At 49.2% G+C, this 23,655-nt stretch overlaps 1 protein-coding gene across 2 annotated transcripts in view; it reads left to right on the forward strand.

Annotated features, from left to right (window-relative positions):
- Positions 1-23,655, forward strand: part of LOC146839637 (uncharacterized) — a 590,171-nt gene that overhangs the window by 103,694 nt on the left and 462,822 nt on the right. The gene's annotated exons all lie outside the window — the stretch shown is intronic.

Below are 23,655 nucleotides of genomic sequence, written 5' to 3' on the forward strand. Positions count from 1 at the left end.
CCCCACCTCACTGAAGGGAAGGGCTCATGTTATGTTAGTAACAAACAGTTAAATGCTGAGCTTCCATAATGAGAATCAGTCTCTCATTGACAGATCTGGTTTTAATTTGCAAATGCCAGCACACATTATCTGTGCCATATTTCTTTTTTGTTCAAGTTTGTCCTGATGCATGCCACCAGCACCACAAGCTCAGGAAGCAAAAAGCAGCTCCACCACAAGCTTGGGGAATTAAAACAACACACAGACATAGGAAGCACAGAAAGAGAGAGATTGCACAGAAACACAGACCAAATAGTATGGGTGCATGATGCATGCCTCTCTTTGCATGTGTTACCACATTAAAACTATAACGTTTTCCTTTATCAATCCTTGTTGTAAAATGTTTGAGGTCTGGAGATTTTTAGCAAGGACAGGGTGTGTTATGATCAAGATTTTGAAAGTAATGAAGAAGGGGTCTGACCAATACAATTTTAGATGGGTAAAGATTAGTATGCAGTGTTTATGTAAATCAGGTTCACAAGAAATCACTTATTGCGACTAGGGAAGGTGCAATGTTGTAGTAGGTTGTGGACTGCAAGGACTTGAGGAGGAGTGTGTGACAGCATACCATTCTCACTTTTATGCAGCATCAGCCCAAACCATATTTAGCTGATGTTGGTAAGTGGATTATTAGAAGTGATAAGTAGTGATTAACCACTACTAATAAGGCTACAAACACAATAAAAGGTTAAGTTAGGGTCTCAAAAAATGAATCCCTTTCTCAACCCTTGATAGCTGGCAACGATTAGGCAGACTTAACTTCATTGACAGGTGTGTAAAGTATTTAAAAACACCAATAAATTGAATAAGTAAGACTCAAAACACAATAAAAATACAACACCAATCTATAAAAAATTGATTATATATTTATGAACAAATGGACACCAAAACAAAAAAAATCCAATCTAGGGAACAAAAGATATGAAGTTTTAAAGGATAAACCCTCTCTAGTGCTTAAAAAAATGGAGCGCCACTCTGGGACATCTGGTTGCGTATGACTGCGAAAAAAGTTGAAGTTTGAGACTTACCATGATGAAGCCCTATTCGGATACACTAAGCGGGAGGCCTCGGTCAAAATTTGCCCTTCGGACTTGAAAACATTTCTTTAGGATTTACTCTTCACTTTGAGGCTTTCCTGACCTGGACAGACCTTTGCGCGTCCAGCACTCTACAAAACATTCTTGAAATCATACGAGGAAGGACTTTCTCCTGTATACATTTTTGCTGTCAGAAATCTCGAAGAATATCTGTATCAGCTAGAAACGCTTATTCCACGATACAAAACGAGTATCATGTGACATCCATGATTTATGAAGGGTCTTTCATATGCAATAATAACTGTCCTGAAGATGGTCTAACGGACTGATGCCATCCAAGACCGAAACGTCGACTTCATCATCTATTTTTACAATTTTTGCTATATACAGTTGATTATTTTCTCATGAATGAGATATATCTCTGTCTAATTGTACTGAAATAGATGTTTTTTGATGAAATGTGGATTTAATGTAACCCCCTTTTTTCATGATTTATTGCTCAAACCAATGGTTTACTTGTACTCCTTTTTACCTCGATTTATACATAAAAAGATTTGTGTTCATTTCACAAAAATCAATTCCCGTGTGTGTTCTCTTTATATTTGACGATTAGATCAGTGGATTGATAAATTCTTTGGTGTTAATTTTGAAATACACCTACCAATTAATTTTTTTCGAAATATACAACTAATTAGTTTGTTTCAAATAAAATCCCTTGTTGGCACTTTGACCTTTTCAATTTATCTGCCCAAGCCCTCAAGGGTGTATTGGGTTTTTCCCTTCACTTGTATCCCCTCCAGCAGGCTGATTTTGATGCGATGTTGCCAGATAGCTTCTCTACGAGGCCTCGATAAAACCCTGGAAGTCTGGAGCTCTGGAACATTCAGCGGGACGAACATGAAATTCAGGCTGGGTCGCGGTCGATGTTAACCGGCTTGACTCTCGACAGAGCTTTGGACACCTTTGTAGCTTTTTCACATAAGCTCTCAAAACTTCACCACACTTCTGGATCTTCTTCCAGAAGGTCTCCTTGAGAGCTCAAAGTGTCCAAAACACCAATCTAAGGGTCTGGAATCTATTAGATGGTCTTTGGTATGTCTGGAGTATAATTCCCACAATGCACCTAGCCAAATCCTTAAAAGTCCCCTGGATGCATACCCGGCTGGGGACTCTTGATGGAGATGCAGGTGGGCTCTATGAACCTATAGCTTGAAGGCAGTGCACTCCTTAGACTTTCAGGGGCATATGTACAAGGAGTTAACGCTGCCGTAGCGTAATTTTTCTGACATTATGGTGCCGATCTTGGAGAAACCGGGTACGAACAGTCGGACGGAGCGTTTTCTCCGTCCAACTCGTACCCGGCCAAAAAACATTACAAAAATGCTAGTACGATTCGCATGGAAACACTATTTCCGTGCGAATCGTACAAAACACCGACCGACGAAAATATACATACAAATGTGATCCGGGAAAGCGCCAACGTGATGTCGGGACGCATTCAGGCTGCGTTTCACGAACCAGGAAGTACGATCCGCACCGACGTCACCCCGCACGGATTATATTCTCCGGCTGCCAAAAACTGCCAGGAAATCAGGACGATGCGCACAAGGAGCACCTGTATGCGACAGACAGCCATGGACCCCAACCTACGCGTCATCCCGGCCCTCATAGCAGTCCACCTGCTCTACAGGAACCGACGCAGACGCCGCAGAAGGTCAGAACAACACCCAGGGGCAAAGGGGGGGGCAGGGGCAGGACACATAACCCCCACCCAAGTCCCAAATCAGACATGCCCTGGGGATACCTGACCTGCAGGACCTGGTCACCTCAAGGGGGTGGAGGCGTGTCCAGAAACACAAGCGTCCGCCACAACGGAAGTGGATGTTGACGCGAACCAGCAACACAACAATTCCGGTACGTACCGTACCCACGCCTTAAGAGCGTGGGTACGGGTCGTACCTTGCCCACCCCTACGTCACTCCAACAATGGCGGTACGGCCCGTACCCACATTCTAAAGGCCTGGGTACGGGCCGTACCAGCATTATTGGAGTGATGTAGGGGTACGCGTGGTACGACCCGTACCCACGCTCTGAAGGCCTGGGTACGGTGCGTACCCCTACGGCACCCCATTGGGGGTCCGCACCATACCCAGGCCTTAAGAGCGTGGGTACGGGTCGTATCACGCGTACCCCTACATCACCCCAACAATGCTGGTATGGCCCGTACCCACGTTCTAAAGGCCTGGGTACGATACAGACCCCTACGGGACCGCAACAATGGTGGTACGCACCGTACCCACGTTCCAAAGGCATGGGTACGGGCCGTACCCAGGCCTGCAGATTGTGGGTATGGGAATGTACAGAGCGTACCCCCACCCGTGTATGTATGGAGCGTACCCCCACCCGTGTATTAATAGAGCATACCCACATCCCACCAGTGTATGTACGGAGCGTACCCCCACCCGTGTATGTATGGAGCGTACCCATACCCCACCAGTGTATGTACGGAGCGTACCCCCACCCGTGTATGATTGGAGCGTACCCACACCCCACCAGTGTATGTACGGAGCGTACCCCCACCCGTGTATGAATGGAGCATACCCCCACCCGTGTATGAATGGAGCACACCAACACCCCACCAGTGTATGTACAGACCGTACCCCCACCCGTGTATGAATGGAGCATACCCCCACCCGTGTATGTCCCGAGCGTACATGCCCAGACACAGGAGGAGTGGGTGCAGAGTCCACCCAGCAGTGCCCAGACACAGGAGGGGTGGGTGCAGAGTCCTCCCAGCAGTGCCCAGACACAGGAGGGGTGGATGCAGAGTCCTCCCAGCAGTGCCCAGACATAGGAGGGGTGGATGCCTATCACTCCCAGCAGTGCCCAGACATAGGAGGGGTGGGTAGGAGGGGTGGGTGCCTATCACTCCCAGCAGTGCCCAGACACAGGAGGGGTGGGTGCAGAGTCCTCCCAGCAGTGCCCAGACACAGGAGGGGTGGGTTCCCATCAATCCCAGAAGTGCCCAGACACAGGAGGGGTGGGTGCAGAGTCCTCCCAGCAGTGCCCAGACACAGGAGGGGTGGGTTCCCATCACTCCCAGCAGTGCCCAGACACAGGAGGGGTGGGTGCAGAGTCCTCCCAGCAGTGCCCAGACACAGGAGGGGTGGGTGCAGAGTCCTCCCAGCAGTGCCCAGACACAGGAGGGGTGGGTGCAGAGTCCTCCCAGCAGTGCCCAGACATAGGAGGGGTGGGTTCCCTTCACTCCCAGCAGTGCCCAGACACAGGAGGGGTGGGTGCAGAGTACTCCCAGCAGTGCCCAGACACAGGAGGGGTGGGTGCAGAGTCCTCCCAGCAGTGCCCAGACACAGGAGGGGTGGGTTCCCATCACTCCCAGCAGTGCCCAGACACAGGAGGGGTGGGTGCAGAGTCCTCCCAGCAGTGCCCAGACACAGGAGGGGTGGGTTCCCATCACTCCCAGCAGTGCCCAGACACAGGAGGGGTGGGTGCAGAGTCCTCCCAGCAGTGCCCATGGAAAGAAAAGGGTGGAGTACCCACAGATACAATGGCCACAAATGTCAGTCCGGTGCCCAAAGACCCTGCAGAACACGTAACACATGTGTGCGAGGCTGGGAGTACACACGTGCATAGTGTGTAAAAGGGAACATGTCCACATGAAGTCATGTCCATAAACTCCATACACAAGTACAGTGACCACCAAGGATGCCACTAATGATGCAGGTGGAGACATTGCCCAGCATGCATGGCCAAAGTTGAACGGATCCGTCACACACCAATGAAATGTAGACACAGCTGAGCACAACATATTCGAAACACCCTGCAGGGAAGATGTCAGGGTCCACAGAGGAAGGAACACACCTTGGGACAATTTCACCATACAGTAAGAACACACCTGACCAAAGATTATTTGCAGAGCCCTTGTGATGGCACACAGATACCAGGGTCCACCCCATGAGCAGCACACCACAGCATTTCCCAGACACCTAACACATTATCACCACCCCAAATCATGGAGCAGCACCACCAACAGCAATACCAGAAAAGCAGTAGTTTACAAAGGAAAAATAAAACATTGCTTTATTCAGAATGAGAAGAAAAAATTGCTAATAAAAGTTAAATATGTACAAGGCCCATAGGGCAGTCCATAGTCCAATTCCTGGTGGGGGACACATAGGGACGCGTGTCCCCTAGCTTGCCTGCACAGTTCATACCTCCTTTGCTTCCACAGGGGGGGGGCATCATGTGGGGGGGGAAGGACCAGGCACCGCAGGGACAGGAGGGGCAAGGGTAGGTGTTGTGGGTGCAGGGACGGAGGACTCCACCACAGGGGGTGGGGCAGCGCCAAAGGTGGTGGTGAGAATGGCGCTGCACACGGTTGCAAGGTCCCCCAGCGTCTCCCCTGCACCAGAAGGAACCACAGGCCCCAAGGAGGGGGGGGGTCGGAGGGATGGGTCGCAGCGCTACTGGGGGAGGGTGTGGACAGGGGGGGACTCATCCACCCTGACCGGGGACTCCTTTGACCGCTTGCAGGGTGGTGTCACTTTGGGGCTCAGGGACAGAGTGGCCATGAAGGAATCTTTGTTGGAATCTTGGCCAGGAGAGCTGAGGGGAGTGGATTCAGGGGGAGTGGGTTGTGAGGAATGTGGACTCCCACTGTGGCTGCATGTCTTCCGTTTGCCCCCCGACCCAGTGGGTGTGCCTACTTCACCCTGTGTGCGCGTGAGAGGAGGTGTGCGCTTGGCCTTCCCTGGTGGTGTGGTGCCTGTGTCTGGTGGGGTGCGTGCATGGGGACGTCTGGGTGTGTGGGGGACAGGTATGGGAGTGGGAAGTGTGGATGGTGCAGGGGTGGGGGGGGACGCAACGCTGCAGAAGATCCACTGCTGCAGTCAGTGTCGAGTCTATGGACCTCAGCAACTGGCGTTGGTCAGACTGCGCAGCTGAGATGCCCTCCATGTATGCCTCCATCTGGGTGAGCACACGGGTGTGGCCATGGAGGACATTAAGCATCGCAGTCTGACCAACCTGCAACTGGCGCAGGATGTCCACAGACTCGGCATTCGCGGCAGCAGTGGAGACAGGGGAAGGGGGTGCGGTGCTTGGCAAGAAGGAGACACGTGGTGACCTAGCACGGCGGGAAGGGACCCGAGCAAGTGGGAGGCCGGTGATGGTAATGGAGGGGGCGGGCAGAGATTAGAAGTGCTGCTTTCAGCTGTGGGAGCTGCCTCCGCCCCCTCTGGGAGCTCAGCCTCGGACCCGTCAGCGTCATAGTCGGTGGTGGGACTGGACAGGTCCTCCGCCTCACTCCCCTCGGCCTCCGTGCCACTCGATGCGCCAGACAAGACAGCACTGGTGCTCGATCCCTCCTCACGGTCCGTGCCAGTGTCTCCCTCGGAGTCCCCCGACGATGCTGTGGGCAAGGTGAAGAGACAGGAAATAATCAGACACCTGTATACATATGTCACATGAGTCAAATCTACATAGGTCACAGTGCATAGCCTGAAAAGCAACATGAGTAACATCTACAATACAAGGTACATATGTAGGCCCTGCAACACACAGTTGGTTGACCCACCATGCCACTGAGAAACAATGGAGAGCATGACACAACAGCAAATTACTTGATATCAAATTGGACAGAGGAGCCAGGCTCTGCGGACAATCGTGCACAGCATCTGCACCACACAGCGTTGCCAAAAAAGGGATGAGCAGGAACCATGTCTATTAACTTTTTGCACATGCTGCAAAGCTAATACATTAAACCATGGCCAACATGACTGGGTCACTGCACCTTGAGTGTATGTCTAGACAAACATCACACACAGCCCAGACCAAGCAAGGAGACTTCAGATTCTTACATGTAGGCCTTGCCCGCACAAACCACCCCCTACCTGAGACAATGTGATTGAGACAGAGGAAGTACTTACACCTCTTACTCTGGGATAAAAACACATGGCCTGCACTAAATCCTGATTGTACACAAACTACCCCTGGTGCGCCTGTCCACATATATCATTGACAATCAACCATCATCAGATTGTCGTACCAAGGCACACAGGCACTGCCCACTGTGAGTATGCACAAGCAAAATTGGGTCACACTGTACAGTGGACACATGTAGCACAGTTTACGTAAATACAGATGAGGCCAGGGTACAATGCCACAGAGCCCAACCTATGCCGAAGACACAGAGAATGTCCACATTGTTGGATAACACACATGATACCTAGGAAAAGGTGCCCCAGGGCACGGTAGTGGCCACACTCCTCCATGGTCCTGGATGGATATGACTGCAACTGAAGCAACCGTCCCTGCACTATGCATTACTCCCACTCATGCACATCATGTCAGAGGGCACAACATTGGACATGCATGCTGTAAGGCAGTACACTTTTAAGACACACTCCTATGTCGGGACTCACCATCAGTGCCAACTGACATGGACCCCACAATGACGGAACTGGCCAGGGCACAGGCAAGGTCCCAAAACCTGTTACACACCACCCCCACACATGATGCTGCAAGCATTGGGCACTTGGATTAACTGGCAGCCTAGATAACCTTGTGCAAGAGTGACTACACACAGACCAGGGAACACATGGCAAGGAGGGGAAGGGAGGAAGAACAGCACTTTGGGGAACAGGTCATGCACTGCACATTTAAACCCTGGCAGTGTATCCATGCAACAGCGCACTTCCAAAAGCTGGTGACACACAACAAACACACATGTACCTACCCCCTTCCTGCTGCTGCTTCTCCAGTAAGCGCCTATCCAAGTCGGAGAAGACCACCGCCAGCACACGCTTATGGATGTGGGTCAGACGCCGGCGCCCACGGTTCTTGTGGCTCTCAGGTGAGTCCCCCAGCAGGACCCGTGCGATCTTCCTCATCCAGCACCGGATATCCTGCCAGCGTTTCCTCACCTGGGCTAGGCGCCACTTCCGACCCTCCGTCTTCCTCACGGCACTGACAGCTTGCTTCCATATCTCCCCCTTGGCATGGACGCCTACCTGTGAGGATGCAAAAGTGAGAATACTTTAATACACCTGAGCAATGACACAGAGACACACATATTAATAATTTGTCTTGTTTGAACAGGCCATGGTATGCAGGCAACTCATTGTACGTTTGTCATAGGGACATTATCCTCTGGGGAAGGCCAAATGCACTACATGGCATTGAAAGTACACAGGTGGTGTGAGGGGTGCCACACAACCAATGATCCTGGATCACACTGTGCATCACAAGCGACACCAGGATTATGTACAGCACCTCAAAGCAGTCACATGCCCCAGCCCACTGACGCAACCTCAGCAGAGTACACAGACACACACAGGCACAGGACAATCATCTGCCATTGCCAACTGCGGGTACAAACCTCACTCTGCCCATGTGCCACTAGACTGGGGGGTGTCACAGGTGTGGGGCTGGCTCTGCACGGCAGTCACACAGCACTGCTCCCTGCTCCCATCAGATGGGCAGGGTATATCCATCCCTCATGCAGCTGGCGTGCAACACTCCACATATGCAATCACCCACATGACAGGGGACTCACACACACACACCAATGTCCAGGGGACGAACACATCATTTGGACACTCTCAGCACAGGTATACTAAACAAACACACATCTATGGGTACTGTCACCTGTCACAATGGGGGGACCACAGAATCACATCAGGACTGTAGAAACAACATTCCCAGGAGGAGTAGCCAGGCTGAATGTGGCATGCATCATGCATTGATTGTCACAGTAAGCACTATGCAAGTGAGGAGTGCACACAGGAACTACAGCATGCTCTGCATGGGAGTCATGAGGCATTCCCCACCCTGGGACCCACTCTAAACAACATTGCATGTCTGTCACACATGGGCACAATGCCAGAAGGCACAGTCACAAAAAAGGGGCACAGTCTAAGCTAGTGGAGTCAGCACCCACCTGCTCCCCTGGTCAACCATGCAGCATGGTGTACTGTGGGAGGATCACATCCACCAACGCCAAATTCTCCTCCATGGTGAATGGCTGGGCCCTCTCCACAGACCTGGACATGGTGCCAGAGGAATCACGAGCAGCAGCAGTGTTGTGGAATGAAAGGATGTGCAGGCAAGTGCTCTCTCATGGGACCTGGCTGCCTTATATCTGCCTTGCTGGGCTGTTTCATTTACAGGAGTACAGAGTGATTGGTCAGTCACATTAGCATCCTACGTTTCCTCCAATCCCTTCAAACCTACCACAGTTAGTGGCTTTGCATGGTTTAAAAATTGAGCATGATGTCAAGTCAACAACCACTTTGCAACAAAGTATATTGTTTCCAACTGACTTCTGCTGGCCACCTGATGCAAAAATGCAAACTTTAAACTCGGTCTCCATGACAACCAGCATGCATTTTGGCACTTATACTTGTCCCTCATGTGTCCCCTATGTTATTTCAATATTTACACACAGGTACGGTGCGTTCCACGGCCATAGGGCACCTCAAATGCAGTGAAACGGACCGTACAGGCGTGTGTAGGGTCCCTATCACTATGGGAGTGCTGGCGTATGCGTACGCCATAGTAATACAGACCGTACACACATGTGTACGGTCCGTATTACTGTGGCGTACGCATACGCCAGCACTCCCATAGTGATAGGGACCCTACACACGCGTGTACGCTCCGTATCACTGTGGTGTACGCACACGCCAGCACTCCCATAGTGATAGGGACCCTACACACGCGTGTACGGTCCGTATTACTGTGGCGTACGCACACACCAGCACTCCCATAGTGATAGGGACCCTACACACGCGTGTACGGTCCGTATTACTGTGGCGTACGCATACGCCAGCACTCCCATAGTGATAGGGACCCTACACGCGCGTGTACGGTCCGTATTACTCTGGCGTATGCATACGACAGCACTTTCATAGTGATAGGGACCGTACATGCGCGTGTACGGTCCGTATTACTATGGCGTACGCATACGCCAGCACTCCCATAGTGATAGGGACCCTACACACGCGTGTACGGTCCGTATTACTGTGGCGTACGCATACGCCAGCACTCCCATAGTGATAGGGACCGTACACGCGTGTGTACAGTCCATATTACTATGGCGTACGCATACGCCAGCACTCCCATAGTGATAGGGACCGTACACACGCGTGTACGGTCCGTATTACTATGGCATACGCATACACGAGCACTCCCATTGTGATAGGGACCGTACACATGCCCTCAGTGCGTATTTACGGTGCGTTTCACACCTGACAGTGGTGACAGGCGGTATACAGACAGGAATAGAGCTGTCATACTTGGCCAAGGCTGGACATCAAGGAATTGTGTCGGGCACAGGTGTGTCAGGCTGTGATGTGGCACATTATGTCGTACTTTAATATTCGGGACCGCGTAGGGAACAGGGCCCTACCCCTGTCTATCTTGGTATTAGCGAACCGCAAATGGTAAATGCGGCATGTACGAGTGCTTTACTTATCGTTCTAGCTATGAACGCACTGTGTACACGTTATTCTGCTTCGCTACGCGGGTTCCATTTTGGAAGCAGTGGCCATCTTGTCATTGCCCTCACATAGGCTATAATGGAGCAAATACGGGCCTCACAGTACATGGGCTTCTTCTCTGACTTCTCTGTGACCTGGGCAGCTGGCTCTGCTGCCCCGGGTCAAACTGGTCTCACGAGCTCCCCTTCCTCTCTCCACCTGTGATTCGTATCAGGGCTTGACCCGTCATAAAACCCTTTCATTCTACACAAGCCCCTGGCTAATCTCTTCCGCACCTGGCTGTTCCTGCTTTATGACTTGTTTCCCAAAACAGGAGATGCTCATGTTTATTGGGGGGTCTATTTACATCAAACATGGGATCTGAACTTTATTGTGTAAATCATTGTGGGCTGGCCGAACTGGAATGTGGGATGGTCATCATGACTCTGCTTTTTCGTTTGTAATGTATACCTTTATATGGCCATATCGTAAACCAAAGAATGTGTGCCTGGAGCATGATATTTTGTACTTAAGGAGAAGTCCGTTCCTATGATTTTCAGCAGTCTCCTGAGAACATACACGCTGGTGTACTTCTAGGATACCTGTAATTGGTCTGCAGCCAATAAACGATTCTTTGACTTCACCCAGAAGACTCTGTGTTTCTGTAGGTCCGGAACAGGGTGAAACCCAGAAGTCATAGGGTGTGTGCCCCTGCACCGCTGGGTCTAAAATACCCAGTACTTCAGTTTGGCGCCCAACTCGGGACGATTTCAGCGGTACCAGTCCAAGCCAGAGGTTCGTGAGGAGCTTCGTGTGGAAATTCCGGAGGAAGGCCGCCACTTCATCGACCCCTGCATGTCGACGTGGTCCGAAAGTCTTTTCTGCGAGGTTCTCCGCGTCCCGACGGCTACGAAGGACTGCTGCCCTGATTAATCGACCTGTTTTGGACCCTTGACGAGTTTGAGAGAGCGAAACAATCGAGAGAGTCTTCTGGTGACGTCATCGATCAGCAATATTCAGTTAAGTATAAGTGGAGCGTCTCCCATTTGTTTTGGTATCCCTCGGGATCGTTTGATTTGGTAATTTGGTGATTTGGTGTTTGCAAACCCCAAAGCCAGAGGACTCGTGTATTCACGAGAATATCGTAATCGATAATCCTTTGACGTTTGGATCTAGACTAGTGAGCGAAGATGCCTGGTTCTGGACTATTTGGTAGATTACTCTGTTTGGGTTGTGGAAAAGGTTTCCAGCTGGAGGAATCATGTCCGGTTCCTCCGGTTGGAACTCCAACTTATGAGCTCTATGTGAAACATGGCGTAGGCCCTATTGCATATAATGAAGTGTGGATCCACTACACCAGGAAAGACGGTGTTTTAAAATGGCCCCAAAATGGTAGTTTCGATACCGATATTTTAGATAACTTGGAAATTAAATTGTTTAAGAAGAAAGCCCGGCCGGCGATGTTTGACTCTTTCCGCTTATGGCGAAAGGAAGCCAAACAGAAGGAAATTAAGCTAGCGAAGAAGAATAAAAGAGAGAGAGGTATGTCAGTAATGCAAGCAGCTGCACAATTTAAAGACAATGAAGAGGAGCAAATGAATGAGCAAATGCACAGGCAGCGTAAGTTAGGGATTGACAAATGTTACCCAGCTTTACCACATTCTAAGCAGAATGAGTTAGAAGAAAAGGAAAAAGATCCCCTGATGTCACATTTGTTGAGTTCACCACCTCCGTATGCTCAAAATGCCACGGCGCCTCCCCAGCTTGTGAATATGCCTCCTCCAGTCAATATGCTGCAAGCTTTGCCGCAACCGCCAGCTGCTTTACAGCCGGCTCTTATCCCTGTAGCGCAATCCTCTCAAGGGATGCCAGTTGTGCTTCCAACTGCCCCCGCACTTCCTGCGACTTTGCCTAATTCAGCAGCTGCCTCCCCTAACACTCTTCCTTGCACCACTCCAGTACCCGTTTCTACATCCTCTTTTCTTCCCTCTGTTTTTCCCCCTGTTTCCGCTTCAACTTCTCCTTCAGCGCGACAGCGCTTAGCTAATGTGGTTACTACGTTAATGTCGCCTCTCTTTGAGTCATCGGGTGCGACTCCTGGTTTACGGCGTAAGCAATTGCGTAGTCAGTTGCCTAACCCTGATGAGAAAAAGGTAATAGATAGCATGGCGCGCAGATGGATTGTTTTCCCTTCATTGTATGATGTGGAATCAGTTGTCAACGTTTTCCATCAGTGGGATGCCCCAAAACAAAGATATGTGTTTGAGAAAATGTGCGAATTTCTCTGTGAGGAATTGGAGGATAGTGGTAAAAATCCGAGCCCGCAGGAATTGTGTAGAGTGAGGTTTGATTTTGGGACTGGTGTAATTGTGGACCGCGATATAGATAAAGCCGTTGCGGTCGTATTTTCCTTTAGGAATGATGATTGTCAACAGTCATTGTTTGAACAAGATGTCCTTATGGGGAAAAAGGTAAAAGCGCGACAATATCCCATGAGAGAAGTTCCCCCGGTATGGAAGGAAGCAGTTGCAGCTGTCGGTAATAACCCCGCTGTGCCAGCGCATTTCCAACGTGTTTGGGTGCATGTTCCATGGAAGCGCTCTGAGGTGTTAGCACTTAAGCAGACATTGCCTGATCCCCGTAAAAACCCAGCAGGTTATTACAAAGAGTTGTCACAGACGGCAGGGTCATGCGTTATGAATCTGGCCGATATAGACATGTTGTTTGGTAATGTTGTTCCACAGCCTCTATGGGGGTCAATTCGTAATGCAGATCACGATGCAGAACTAGGGGATACATGGGCTAACATTATTGCTGCTGATGCTAGACAAACTGGTGGCGCGAAACCTGAGCCTTTAGTAGCTGAATTGCCTGGTAGAATAATCACGTATATGAAGACACTAATGCCTGCAATGCGCGTAAATTGGGACAAGTTATCTGCATGTAAGCAGAAGAAAGATGAGACAGTGTCAGACTTCTTTACTAGGTTTGAGGAAACATTTATTGACCACAGTGGGCAGGATATGAGTACTGAGGGTGGCCAACGGTTATTTGTGGATAAGTTTGTGCAGAATTTACTTCCTGACCTGTGTAAAAAGTTGAAGGACTCAGAGAGTTCTTGGGCTGTTTCTTCCTCAGCGCAAATACTGGCTACTGCACAGTATTATGAAAACAGAGATAAAGACGAGAAAGATAGGACAGAAAAGAAAACGAAGGAATTAAAGACAAAGGTCCTTTTACAGCAGGCCTATCCACCACGTGGAGGTCAGAATAATTATAAGCAACCCCAAGGTGTTTATCACCAACCCCAACAGTTTCAGACTAATCAGCAAATGAATGGGTATTATCAACCACGTGTCCCTGTGGGTCCTAACCAATGTTCATACTGCAAAGAGGAAGGTCACTATAAGTATAGTTGCCCTAAATTAATGCAACGGAACGGTAATGCGTATGGCGGCAGAGGTAGAGGTGGTCAGCAAGCTCCTAGAGGCAGAGGGCGTGGAAGTGTTCCCCAAAACGCGCGTCCTCTTCCGCCCCAAAGCGCCATTAATAGTTTTGATCAGCAAGCCAACGCGACTAGTAATACGGCCCAGTATTACAATAATGATTATTATGTGGAGGATGGCGATGCAGAAAGTAATGATTACTAGGACAGCCATAGACAGAGAGAGGGAGTGGTTTCAGTGCCAGTGGATCAGAGTGGACCGTATGTTGATGTGACTACAGCAAATGTAACGGAGCCTTTTCTGCTAGACACTGGTGCTGCAAAGAGTTCAATAATGCATTCCAAACTCCCTGGCGCACCTTTGTCTGGCGATATAAACGTTTCAGTAGGTTTTTCTGGCGCCCCAGTTAGGAACCCGATTTCTAGTCCCATGTCACTTACTGTTGGACCTTGCGAACTGGAAGCACCCCTGATTCTAACAACAGGTTGTGGTGAGAATTTGTTGGGATTGGATTTGTTGAAAAGATTGCACGCTACACTGTATTGTTCTCCTTCAGGAGTACAACTTACATTAGGCAAGAAAGTGATTTCCCCTATGTACCTGTCTAAAAATACAATGCCGCCTGAATTGTCATCCCTTCCGGATGCCCTTTGGGCTACTGGTCCCAATGATGTGGGCCTCTTGGAGATACCGCCATACGTGGTGACTTTAAAGGCTAATGTCAGACTGCCGCGTATTCCACAGTACAAAATCTCTAATGAAGGCCAGAAGGCATTGTTAGACATTGTCCACGACTTCATTGATAAGGGTGTGATTGAAGAAACAAGAGGCAACGTTTGCAATAGTCCGATTTTACCTGTCTTAAAACGAACGGACCCTTCACAGCCACCTGTTTACAGATTTGTGATTGATCTTAGAGAGGTTAATAAGATTGTTGTGCCACAGTTTCCAGTTGTCCCTGATATTACTGCCTTGTTAACGATGATTCCAGCCTCTGCTGAATGGTTTTCGGTGATCGATCTAAAGAATGCTTTCTTTAGCATCCCAATTGCAGAAGAGAGCAGAGACATTTTTGGTTTTAGTCTGGGAGGCCGAAGCTTCCGCTTCAAACGCGCTCCCCAGGGCTACTGCGAGAGTCCATCCATATACAGTCAAGCTTTGAAAGCGCAGCTTGATGCACTCGTCTTACCTAGTGGCGCTATCCTGATTCAGTACGTGGATGATTTACTAATCGCCGCGGATACTGAGAAGATCTGTAAAGAAGCCACATTGTCATTGTTGCGCCATTTATCTGCTTTTCATCACAAGGTGTCTCTCTCTAAGCTGCAATATTGTCGACAAGAAGTGACCTACTTAGGTCATCTCTTATCGAAGGAGGGAAGGAGACTGACCCCAGAAAGAATTCAAGCCATTGCACAGTTGAGTGTGCCAAAAACACAGAGAGAAGTACGTGCTTTCTTGGGCATTACCTCATACTGTAGACATTGGATCCCTAGTTTTTCTTTGTTGGCAAAGCCTTTGTTAGCATTAACATGCAAAGACACACCGAATCCTATCCCATGGTCTGAAGAGTGCCAGAAAAGTTTTGTGGAATTGCGGAATGCATTGTGTTCGGCTCCTGTGTTGGGTACTCCTGACTATAGTAAACCTTTTACATTGTATGTTCACGAGAAAGATGGATGTGCGTTGTCAGTGTTAACCCAGCCTTTTGGCGACAGACCGCGCCCGTGCGCGTATTTTTCATCCACCTTGGACCCTGTAGCAAGGGCATTGCCAAGCTGTCTGAGAGCGACAGCTGCTGCAGCGATGTCTATCCGACAATCTGCTGGTCTGGTAATGGACAACACATTGATCGTTATGGTTCCACATGCTGTAGACACATTATTGAATAGAACTAAGACACAACACTTGACTAGTGCACGCCTATCGGGTTATGAACTTACACTGTTAGCGAATCAAATTCACATAAAAAGATGCAATACACTGAATCCAGCTACATTGTTGCCAATTCCAGCAGACTCAGATGAGATTGAGCAGCATGATTGTCTGTTCAGAACGGAAGAAGAAACGAAAGGTAGAGTGGATCTGAAAGATACTCCCCTGACTGAGTGTGATGGTACTTTGTGGGTAGATGGTTCATGCTTTAAGCTCCCTAATGGTGACACGACTGCTGCATATGCTATCACGACTTTACACACGGTCGTGGAAACTGCACGAGTGCCACATAATTCGGCCCAAGCAGCAGAATTAATTGCCCTCACGAGAGCATGCGTGTTGTCTGAAGGAATGAGAGTGAATATATACACAGATAGCCAGTACGCCTTTGGCGTGGCTCATAATTTCGGGCGACTGTGGAAAGAGCGTGGGTTCCTGACGTCACATGGAGCTAAAATCCAGAATGGCAAGTTGGTGAATGATCTCCTTGAGTCACTGACCCTACCGTTGCAAGTTGCGATCATGAAATGCAGTGCGCACAGGAAAGTTACAGATGATGTTGGACGTGGGAATGCGTTTGCTGATGAGACCGCGAAAGAAACCGCACAGAATGTGAAGACTAGAATGTATGTTGCAGGCCCCGCAGGATGGGTTAATGATGTGGGAATGTGTGAGAACACAATAGAGAGTGTGAAGTCGCTTCAGGCTGAAGCCACAGAGGAAGAGTTAAGCAAGTGGAGAGAGAGTATGGGTAAGTTGGATGAGAATGGTTGTTGGATTGATCTGACAGAACATAAGCGATGGTTGTTGCCTGATGCATATGTGCTTCCAGTGGTTACTATGGCACATGGAATGGCACATATCAGTACGAAAGGTATTTGTAAGTTGTTGGCTCCAGTATGGCAGAATGCTGGGATTCCCAAGTGTGCAGAGAATGTGGTCAAGAATTGTATGGTATGCTTGAAGTACAACCCTGGTAGGGGAACCCCAACTCCAGCCGGTCACTTTGCACCCCCATCATGTCCATTCGAAGTTTTGCAGCTGGACTTTATTCACATGGAAAGATGCAACAACCTAAAATATGTACTGGTGGTTGTTTGTGCTTTCTCCAAATGGGTAGAGGCTTATCCTCTGAAAGATAATACTGCCCTATCCACAGCCAAAGCCCTTGTGAAGGAGTTTTTCCCCAGGTTTGGAATGCCGAGAATGGTATGGTGTGATAATGGAAGTGAGTTTGTGGGTAAAGTGATGAAGAATGTATGTGAAGGTTTAGGCATAAGGCAGAAATTCCACGCTGCAAATCACCCCCAATCAGCTGGACTAGTTGAACGCTACAATGGAGCTTTGAAGCTCAAGCTGGCCAAAATCCAGGCGAGCACCGGTCTTAAATGGCCTGACGCCCTGCCTTTAGCACTCCTGTCCACCAGAATGACGATACACTCACGAGTGGGACTTAGTCCTTATGAAGTAGTCTTTGGCCGCCCGGCCAACGTATGGGGTGTGCCAAGGCCTACGAAGTTCAGTGAAATAGAGCATCCAGTACTGCTCGATTACCTGTATGATTTGACTGTTAAACTGCGTGTTTTGCACCAACAGGTACATGATACTCTTCCCCAAGCTTCTGAACCTCCTGGACACCCTATCAACCCTGGCTCGTGGGTCCTGGTCCGGAACTTCCAGCGTAAGGGCAACGACGAGCCTCGCTGGATCGGCCCTCATCTTGTGCTTTTGTCGACGAGATCAGCGGTGCGAGTAAAAGGAAGAAAGCACTGGATACATGGCACCCACTGCAAGGTAGTCCCCTTGCCTCTGCCATATGACCAGTGGGTCAAGGAGGGTATCGCCGACACTGAGACAGACACTGTACCTCGTTTTGTACCATTCAGTGACGCACGCCTAAAAGACACAGCTTCAGTCCAAGAGAGTGACAATATTCTGCAGGAAGCTGTGCCGCCATCGAATCGACTGGACACCACTGAGCCTGAACTTTTGTTTCAAGACCAAACGGCACCTGGCCGTCTCCGTTATAATTTGAGACCAAGGCCCATGGACAAATAAAGATTTCCTTACTCTTTCCTTTTTGACATTTTTTGCTCTCCCATCTGAAGGACTTTCTTGATTTTTGTTTTTCGAACCACCATCCGGGTTCTGCCGCAGGGTCGCGGTGCCAAGACTTTGGGGTACAGGCCGAAGACGTTAGGTCGACGGTTCTGGTTGGTCTAGGGCGTTTCCCTGGACTGACAGGCGTACTCCTTAGCAGAAGAAACTCATCCGCCGCGAGCGGCCCAAGTAGAGGATGGAGTTTTTTAAGATGGAGAGACCGATTGAGGAAATGAACTTTAAAGCCAGAATGTGTAGAATTGTAAAAAGTAAATGTTTTGTCTTTCCGTGCCTTTTTGCACTGTGTAGTATAATGATGTTTATTGTAGGATGTGTGTTTTTCTCTGCTCAAAAGCCCATTGCACCCACTGAACAGCCTATACCCCTTTCTACTGCCTCCTCTCACTCTTTTCACCCTTTGCCTGAACACGAACAGACCAGACGATCAGAGTTTGTGAATAACTCGTTCATCCAGCTCTTGCACCAGCACCAACTAGTAGTGAATACGACCAATTGCTGGGTGTGTGGGTTAATGCCACACACCATTAACAAGGGTATTCCCTACCTGGTGCTGCCATACAGTTACAATGGATCGTCATGGGCATTCCAGACCATGTTTCTCTATGCTCTAGATACGTACTCCCCTCGCCAACCGCGTTCCATCAGACCTGGTACAAATAATAAAGCCTTAGTGAGAGGAATTGCCGATATGAGTAGGGATATTGATGCATACTCATCCATTCCCAAAGAAGAGCTGAGACCTTATGTAGGATGGAACGCGACGGGGTATAGTATTAGTCTGGGTGAAAGACAGCGAAAAATCTCATCTCCAATCTGGGTCGTACCCCACATGGGTCGGTTCTGCTTACAGGGTAATGGTCAGAATCCTAGAGCTCAACTGGGAAGAAGTGACTGTACTGAAACGTACACTTTTCCGTCACAGTTTTCCCCTGCGTTTTTGACTGCCAAGGGTACATATTTCATCTGTAATGATCGAGCATATACATGGTTGCCCCCTGATTTCTCGGGCACATGTTATATTGCGAATCTGCTACCGCCTACATTTACTGCTGCCTCTGACTATCACAAGACCAGAGTTGTGAGAGGCGTGATTAGTAAGGAGGACACTGCCGGTCAGGAAGCAAAAGACTTCTTCTTGGGTTTCCTGCCGTTTTGGGGACCTATGGTCAATAGTAGGAACCTGAGACAGCTGACTCGTGTGGTTGAATCCACCGTTAATGTAACGGCTGGTGCCCTTGGTAATCTGACGGCTGAGCTCCAAGCGGATCGCCTTATGACTTTGCAGAACCGCATGGTCCTAGACGTTATTCTTGCAGACCGCGGTGGGGTATGCAAGGTTATCCAATCCAGTTGCTGCATTTTCATACCAGATAATGCTCCAACAGTGTATCAAGCCATCTCCAAACTCCATAAAATATCTGAAACCATACACGTGGATAAGGGAGATTGGTCACTGGTGGGGTGGTTCTGGGAATTGATATCTGCCTGGGGTTGGAAAGTTCTAATGGTCATTGGAATGATCTTAGCCATTCTTTTCCTGTTCTGTCTATGCATACAGTGTGCTCCTGCGATATGTGGCCTCTGTGCTACCTTATGTGTACGGAAACCTGTATCGAGGGACGAGCTAAGTAATAGGATGATGCTACAGCAACATCTCCATGACTTTGTGAACATTGACCTAGACTCGGATTAAGATGAGTATAGTGATTGCCTATGTAAGGGCAAAAGGAGGGTCTGTCGTACTTTAATATTCGGGACCGCGTAGGGAACAGGGCCCTACCCCTGTCTATCTTGGTATTAGCGAACCGCAAATGGTAAATGCGGCATGTACGAGTGCTTTACTTATCGTTCTAGCTATGAACGCACTGTGTACACGTTATTCTGCTTCGCTACGCGGGTTCCATTTTGGAAGCAGTGGCCATCTTGTCATTGCCCTCACATAGGCTATAATGGAGCAAATACGGGCCTCACAGTACATGGGCTTCTTCTCTGACTTCTCTGTGACCTGGGCAGCTGGCTCTGCTGCCCCGGGTCAAACTGGTCTCACGAGCTCCCCTTCCTCTCTCCACCTGTGATTCGTATCAGGGCTTGACCCGTCATAAAACCCTTTCATTCTACACAAGCCCCTGGCTAATCTCTTCCGCACCTGGCTGTTCCTGCTTTATGACTTGTTTCCCAAAACAGGAGATGCTCATGTTTATTGGGGGGTCTATTTACATCAAACATGGAATCTGAACTTTATTGTGTAAATCATTGTGGGCTGGCCGAACTGGAATGTGGGATGGTCATCATGACTCTGCTTTTTCGTTTGTAATGTATACCTTTATATGGCCATATCGTAAACCAAAGAATGTGTGCCTGGAGCATGATATTTTGTACTTAAGGAGAAGTCCGTTCCTATGATTTTCAGCAGTCTCCTGAGAACATACACGCTGGTGTACTTCTAGGATACCTGTAATTGGTCTGCAGCCAATAAACGATTCTTTGACTTCACCCAGAAGACTCTGTGTTTCTGTAGGTCCGGAACAGGGTGAAACCCAGAAGTCATAGGGTGTGTGCCCCTGCACCGCTGGGTCTAAAATACCCAGTACTTCAATTACTCCTGAGGTATGAGGCAAATGACTGTATGATGAGCTGTGTACACATGTCATGTGTGATTGTGCACTATGTGCCACACATCCCCTTCACTCCTTTGACATGTGTGCATGTAGTACAGACTTGTTGAGCCATGCGTCACTGGCATGGCACAGTCACCGACACCCGCAACTGTCCCCTGATGCCAGTAACACGGAATGTTACACCTGAGATGTGAATGCCCGCGTTGCACGCTGTAACTATGTCATGTGTGTGTCATGTGTTCCCATGGGTTTGCTGTAGGTGTTTGGTCAAATGCATCTGCAGTTGCTGCAATCAACATGTGTCTGTGTGTAGATGGGCATGGCACATTGTTACGCACACCAGCCCCCATGTGTAATCCGACGTAAGGTGTGTATGTATGCATCGACACGGAGTTTCAAAACAAGGACATATCTGCATACTCTCAATGTATGTGTGATCAGTCTTGACATGTACCCCTTGATGGCAGGGTGTGTGGTCTGTCCTTTTTACATGACATGTGACCTGTGCCTCTAGTGTTCCGCAACCTGTCTGTATGATTAACATACTTATTCTGCACATATGCGGATGTCTGGCACTCCTGTGATGCGTCTGCCTGTTCACTCACACTGGCCCACCGCTAGTTTAATGCCATGTCATGTTGAGCTTGAGAATCCACATTTGTGGCTGGCTCTTGGTAAGAGTGTCACCTGCCTGGCATACGTGTCCAGGGCATATTGCACAGACCTGACTCTGTATGTAGCATATGTGTATTGCCTGTTGAACATGTGCTCAGTACATTGACATTGGTGGTGTACTGTACTCACTCTTCATTGTCCCTTCAAATTCACTGCAGGGCTCCGCCTCTCCATCGACCAATTCTGGACTTGGCTGACCTGAGGGAACATGACTGTATACGCCGCTACCGCTTCCCCCAACAGTTGATTGAGGACTTGACGACACGGCTGGCACCACACCTCCAACCGCTACACAGGTATCCTACTGCACTGACACCCAAGATGAAGGTGATGGCAGCCATACATTTCTTTGCCACGGGTACCTTTCAATATACCATTGCTCATGTTGGTGGCATGTCCCAAACCATGTTCAGCCGTGTTCTGCATGATTTTTTAGAGGCCATGTTGGATCACCTGGATGAGTTCATTAAATTCCCAACTCCTGAGCAGTTGACAGGTGTCAAGCGTGAGTTCTCTCCCCTGGGAGGGATGCCCCATGTCATTGGGTCCATAGATGGAACACATGTGGCTTTGGTACCACCACAGGCACAGGAGGTAGCGTATAGGAACCGCAAGCATTACCACTCCATTAATGCCCTTGTGGTGTGTCTTGCCAACATGGTGATTTCACATGTCTGTGCTCGTTTTCCAGGATCAGCACACGATGCCTACATCATGAGGCGTAGCAGGGTGCCTGAAATGATGCTGCAGCTGCGCAATGAACGAGCATGTATTGTTGGTGGGTATACTCTGGCAGTCCTGTATTTAACGTCATCTTCCTGTCTTACTGCTTCTCCTGACCCACTTTTGTCCATGATGTTTCCATGTAGGGGACGCTGGCTATCCCAACATGCCATGGCTGATCACGCCTCTCCTCAACCCCAGCACGGCTGGCCAGCACCGCTACAACAACGCCCATGGGCGGACCAGGCGAGTGATAGAGAGGACGTTTGGCCTCCTGAAGAGCCGATTCCGTTGCCTCCACAAGACCGGTGGCGCACTCCCATATGCACCGGTGAAGGTCTGCAAGATCTTCCTCGTGTGCTGCATGCTGCACAACATGGCAGTGGACAAAGCTGTGCCACTCATCCTGGATCCGGATGAGCAGGACCATCCACCCGTGGAGGATGAAGGGCTTGGTCACGAGGCAAGTGATGTGGAGGAGGAGGAGGCGGTAGAGGACATCCGGAGTCGGCTCATACGGAACTTCTTTGCTTAGTGGTGAGTTCCAGTGTCTGAGTGTGCATGCATTGGGCCGTGTGTGGCATGTGTTGCGATGTGTGTGTCCATCTGCATGTCTGCCAAGTGAGTCAGAGGTGTGTTTGGATGTGTCACTCGAGTGATGGTGCAATAGAAGAATGTTTTTCCAGAGTCATCATTGTCACCTAGCATGTTGACAACCTTATACGTGTCGAGTACATGCACATGCATGCGGATGTGCTTCTTTTGGCTGACTTCTGGTGTGTCTCTCATCCATAGGTACTTGCGCATGCCGTCTGCTGGTGGCATTGTTGTGCTCCTGCTATTCCTCATGAACACAGCAACATGTGCTGAATCAGCGTTACATGCACGGACAAGTTTGAAAATCTCCTTAGGGTAAGGGATGCAGCACGGCTTTTTGGGGGTGGTATTTGTTTGGAATGTGTTTGCACTGCTCCTGTTCATGTTTGGATACTTTACATACATGTAGAACCACCATGGGGCACATGACATGGAGCTGAATTCACCTGAATTGATGGTCAGACTTGGTGACAGTCATCTGTAATGGGATTGTGGATTGTGATGAAGCCATCAATGTGTGTAACACTGCCCTTGGAAACATATACGGGTTGCTCCGGGTTGACATGGTGTGTGAATTCCCCATTAGAGGCTCAATGGTGTATAGCAGCCTCTCCGTGAGCAGCAGGGGGTGTTTAGCTGTAACCCGTCACTTGTGTGCCAGTTCGATGGATTTCCAGCATCTGTGGTGCAAAGGGGGGTGCCAGTGTTGGTCCCACGTGTTCATCCACATGACCTGTGTATGTGTTGACAGAGTTACATTAGCATTCCGACACACATGACTAATAAAGGTGTCCCTCTGCCTCCAAGGTGCCTCATCTCTGTCAATGGTGGTCTGTTGCCACTGTGCATGCGGCATGTCTGGCATAGTTCTCAGAGATGGTGCATATGAGTCTATGTGTAGAGTAGCAAGATGCAAGCTGTTTGTCAGGGATTAGAATCTGGATTGTGCATGATGTCCATGGCTGTG

Source organism: Triturus cristatus, chromosome 4_1 (genome assembly GCF_964204655.1).
Source record: "Triturus cristatus chromosome 4_1, aTriCri1.1, whole genome shotgun sequence".
Classification (NCBI taxonomy): domain Eukaryota; kingdom Metazoa; phylum Chordata; class Amphibia; order Caudata; family Salamandridae; genus Triturus; species Triturus cristatus.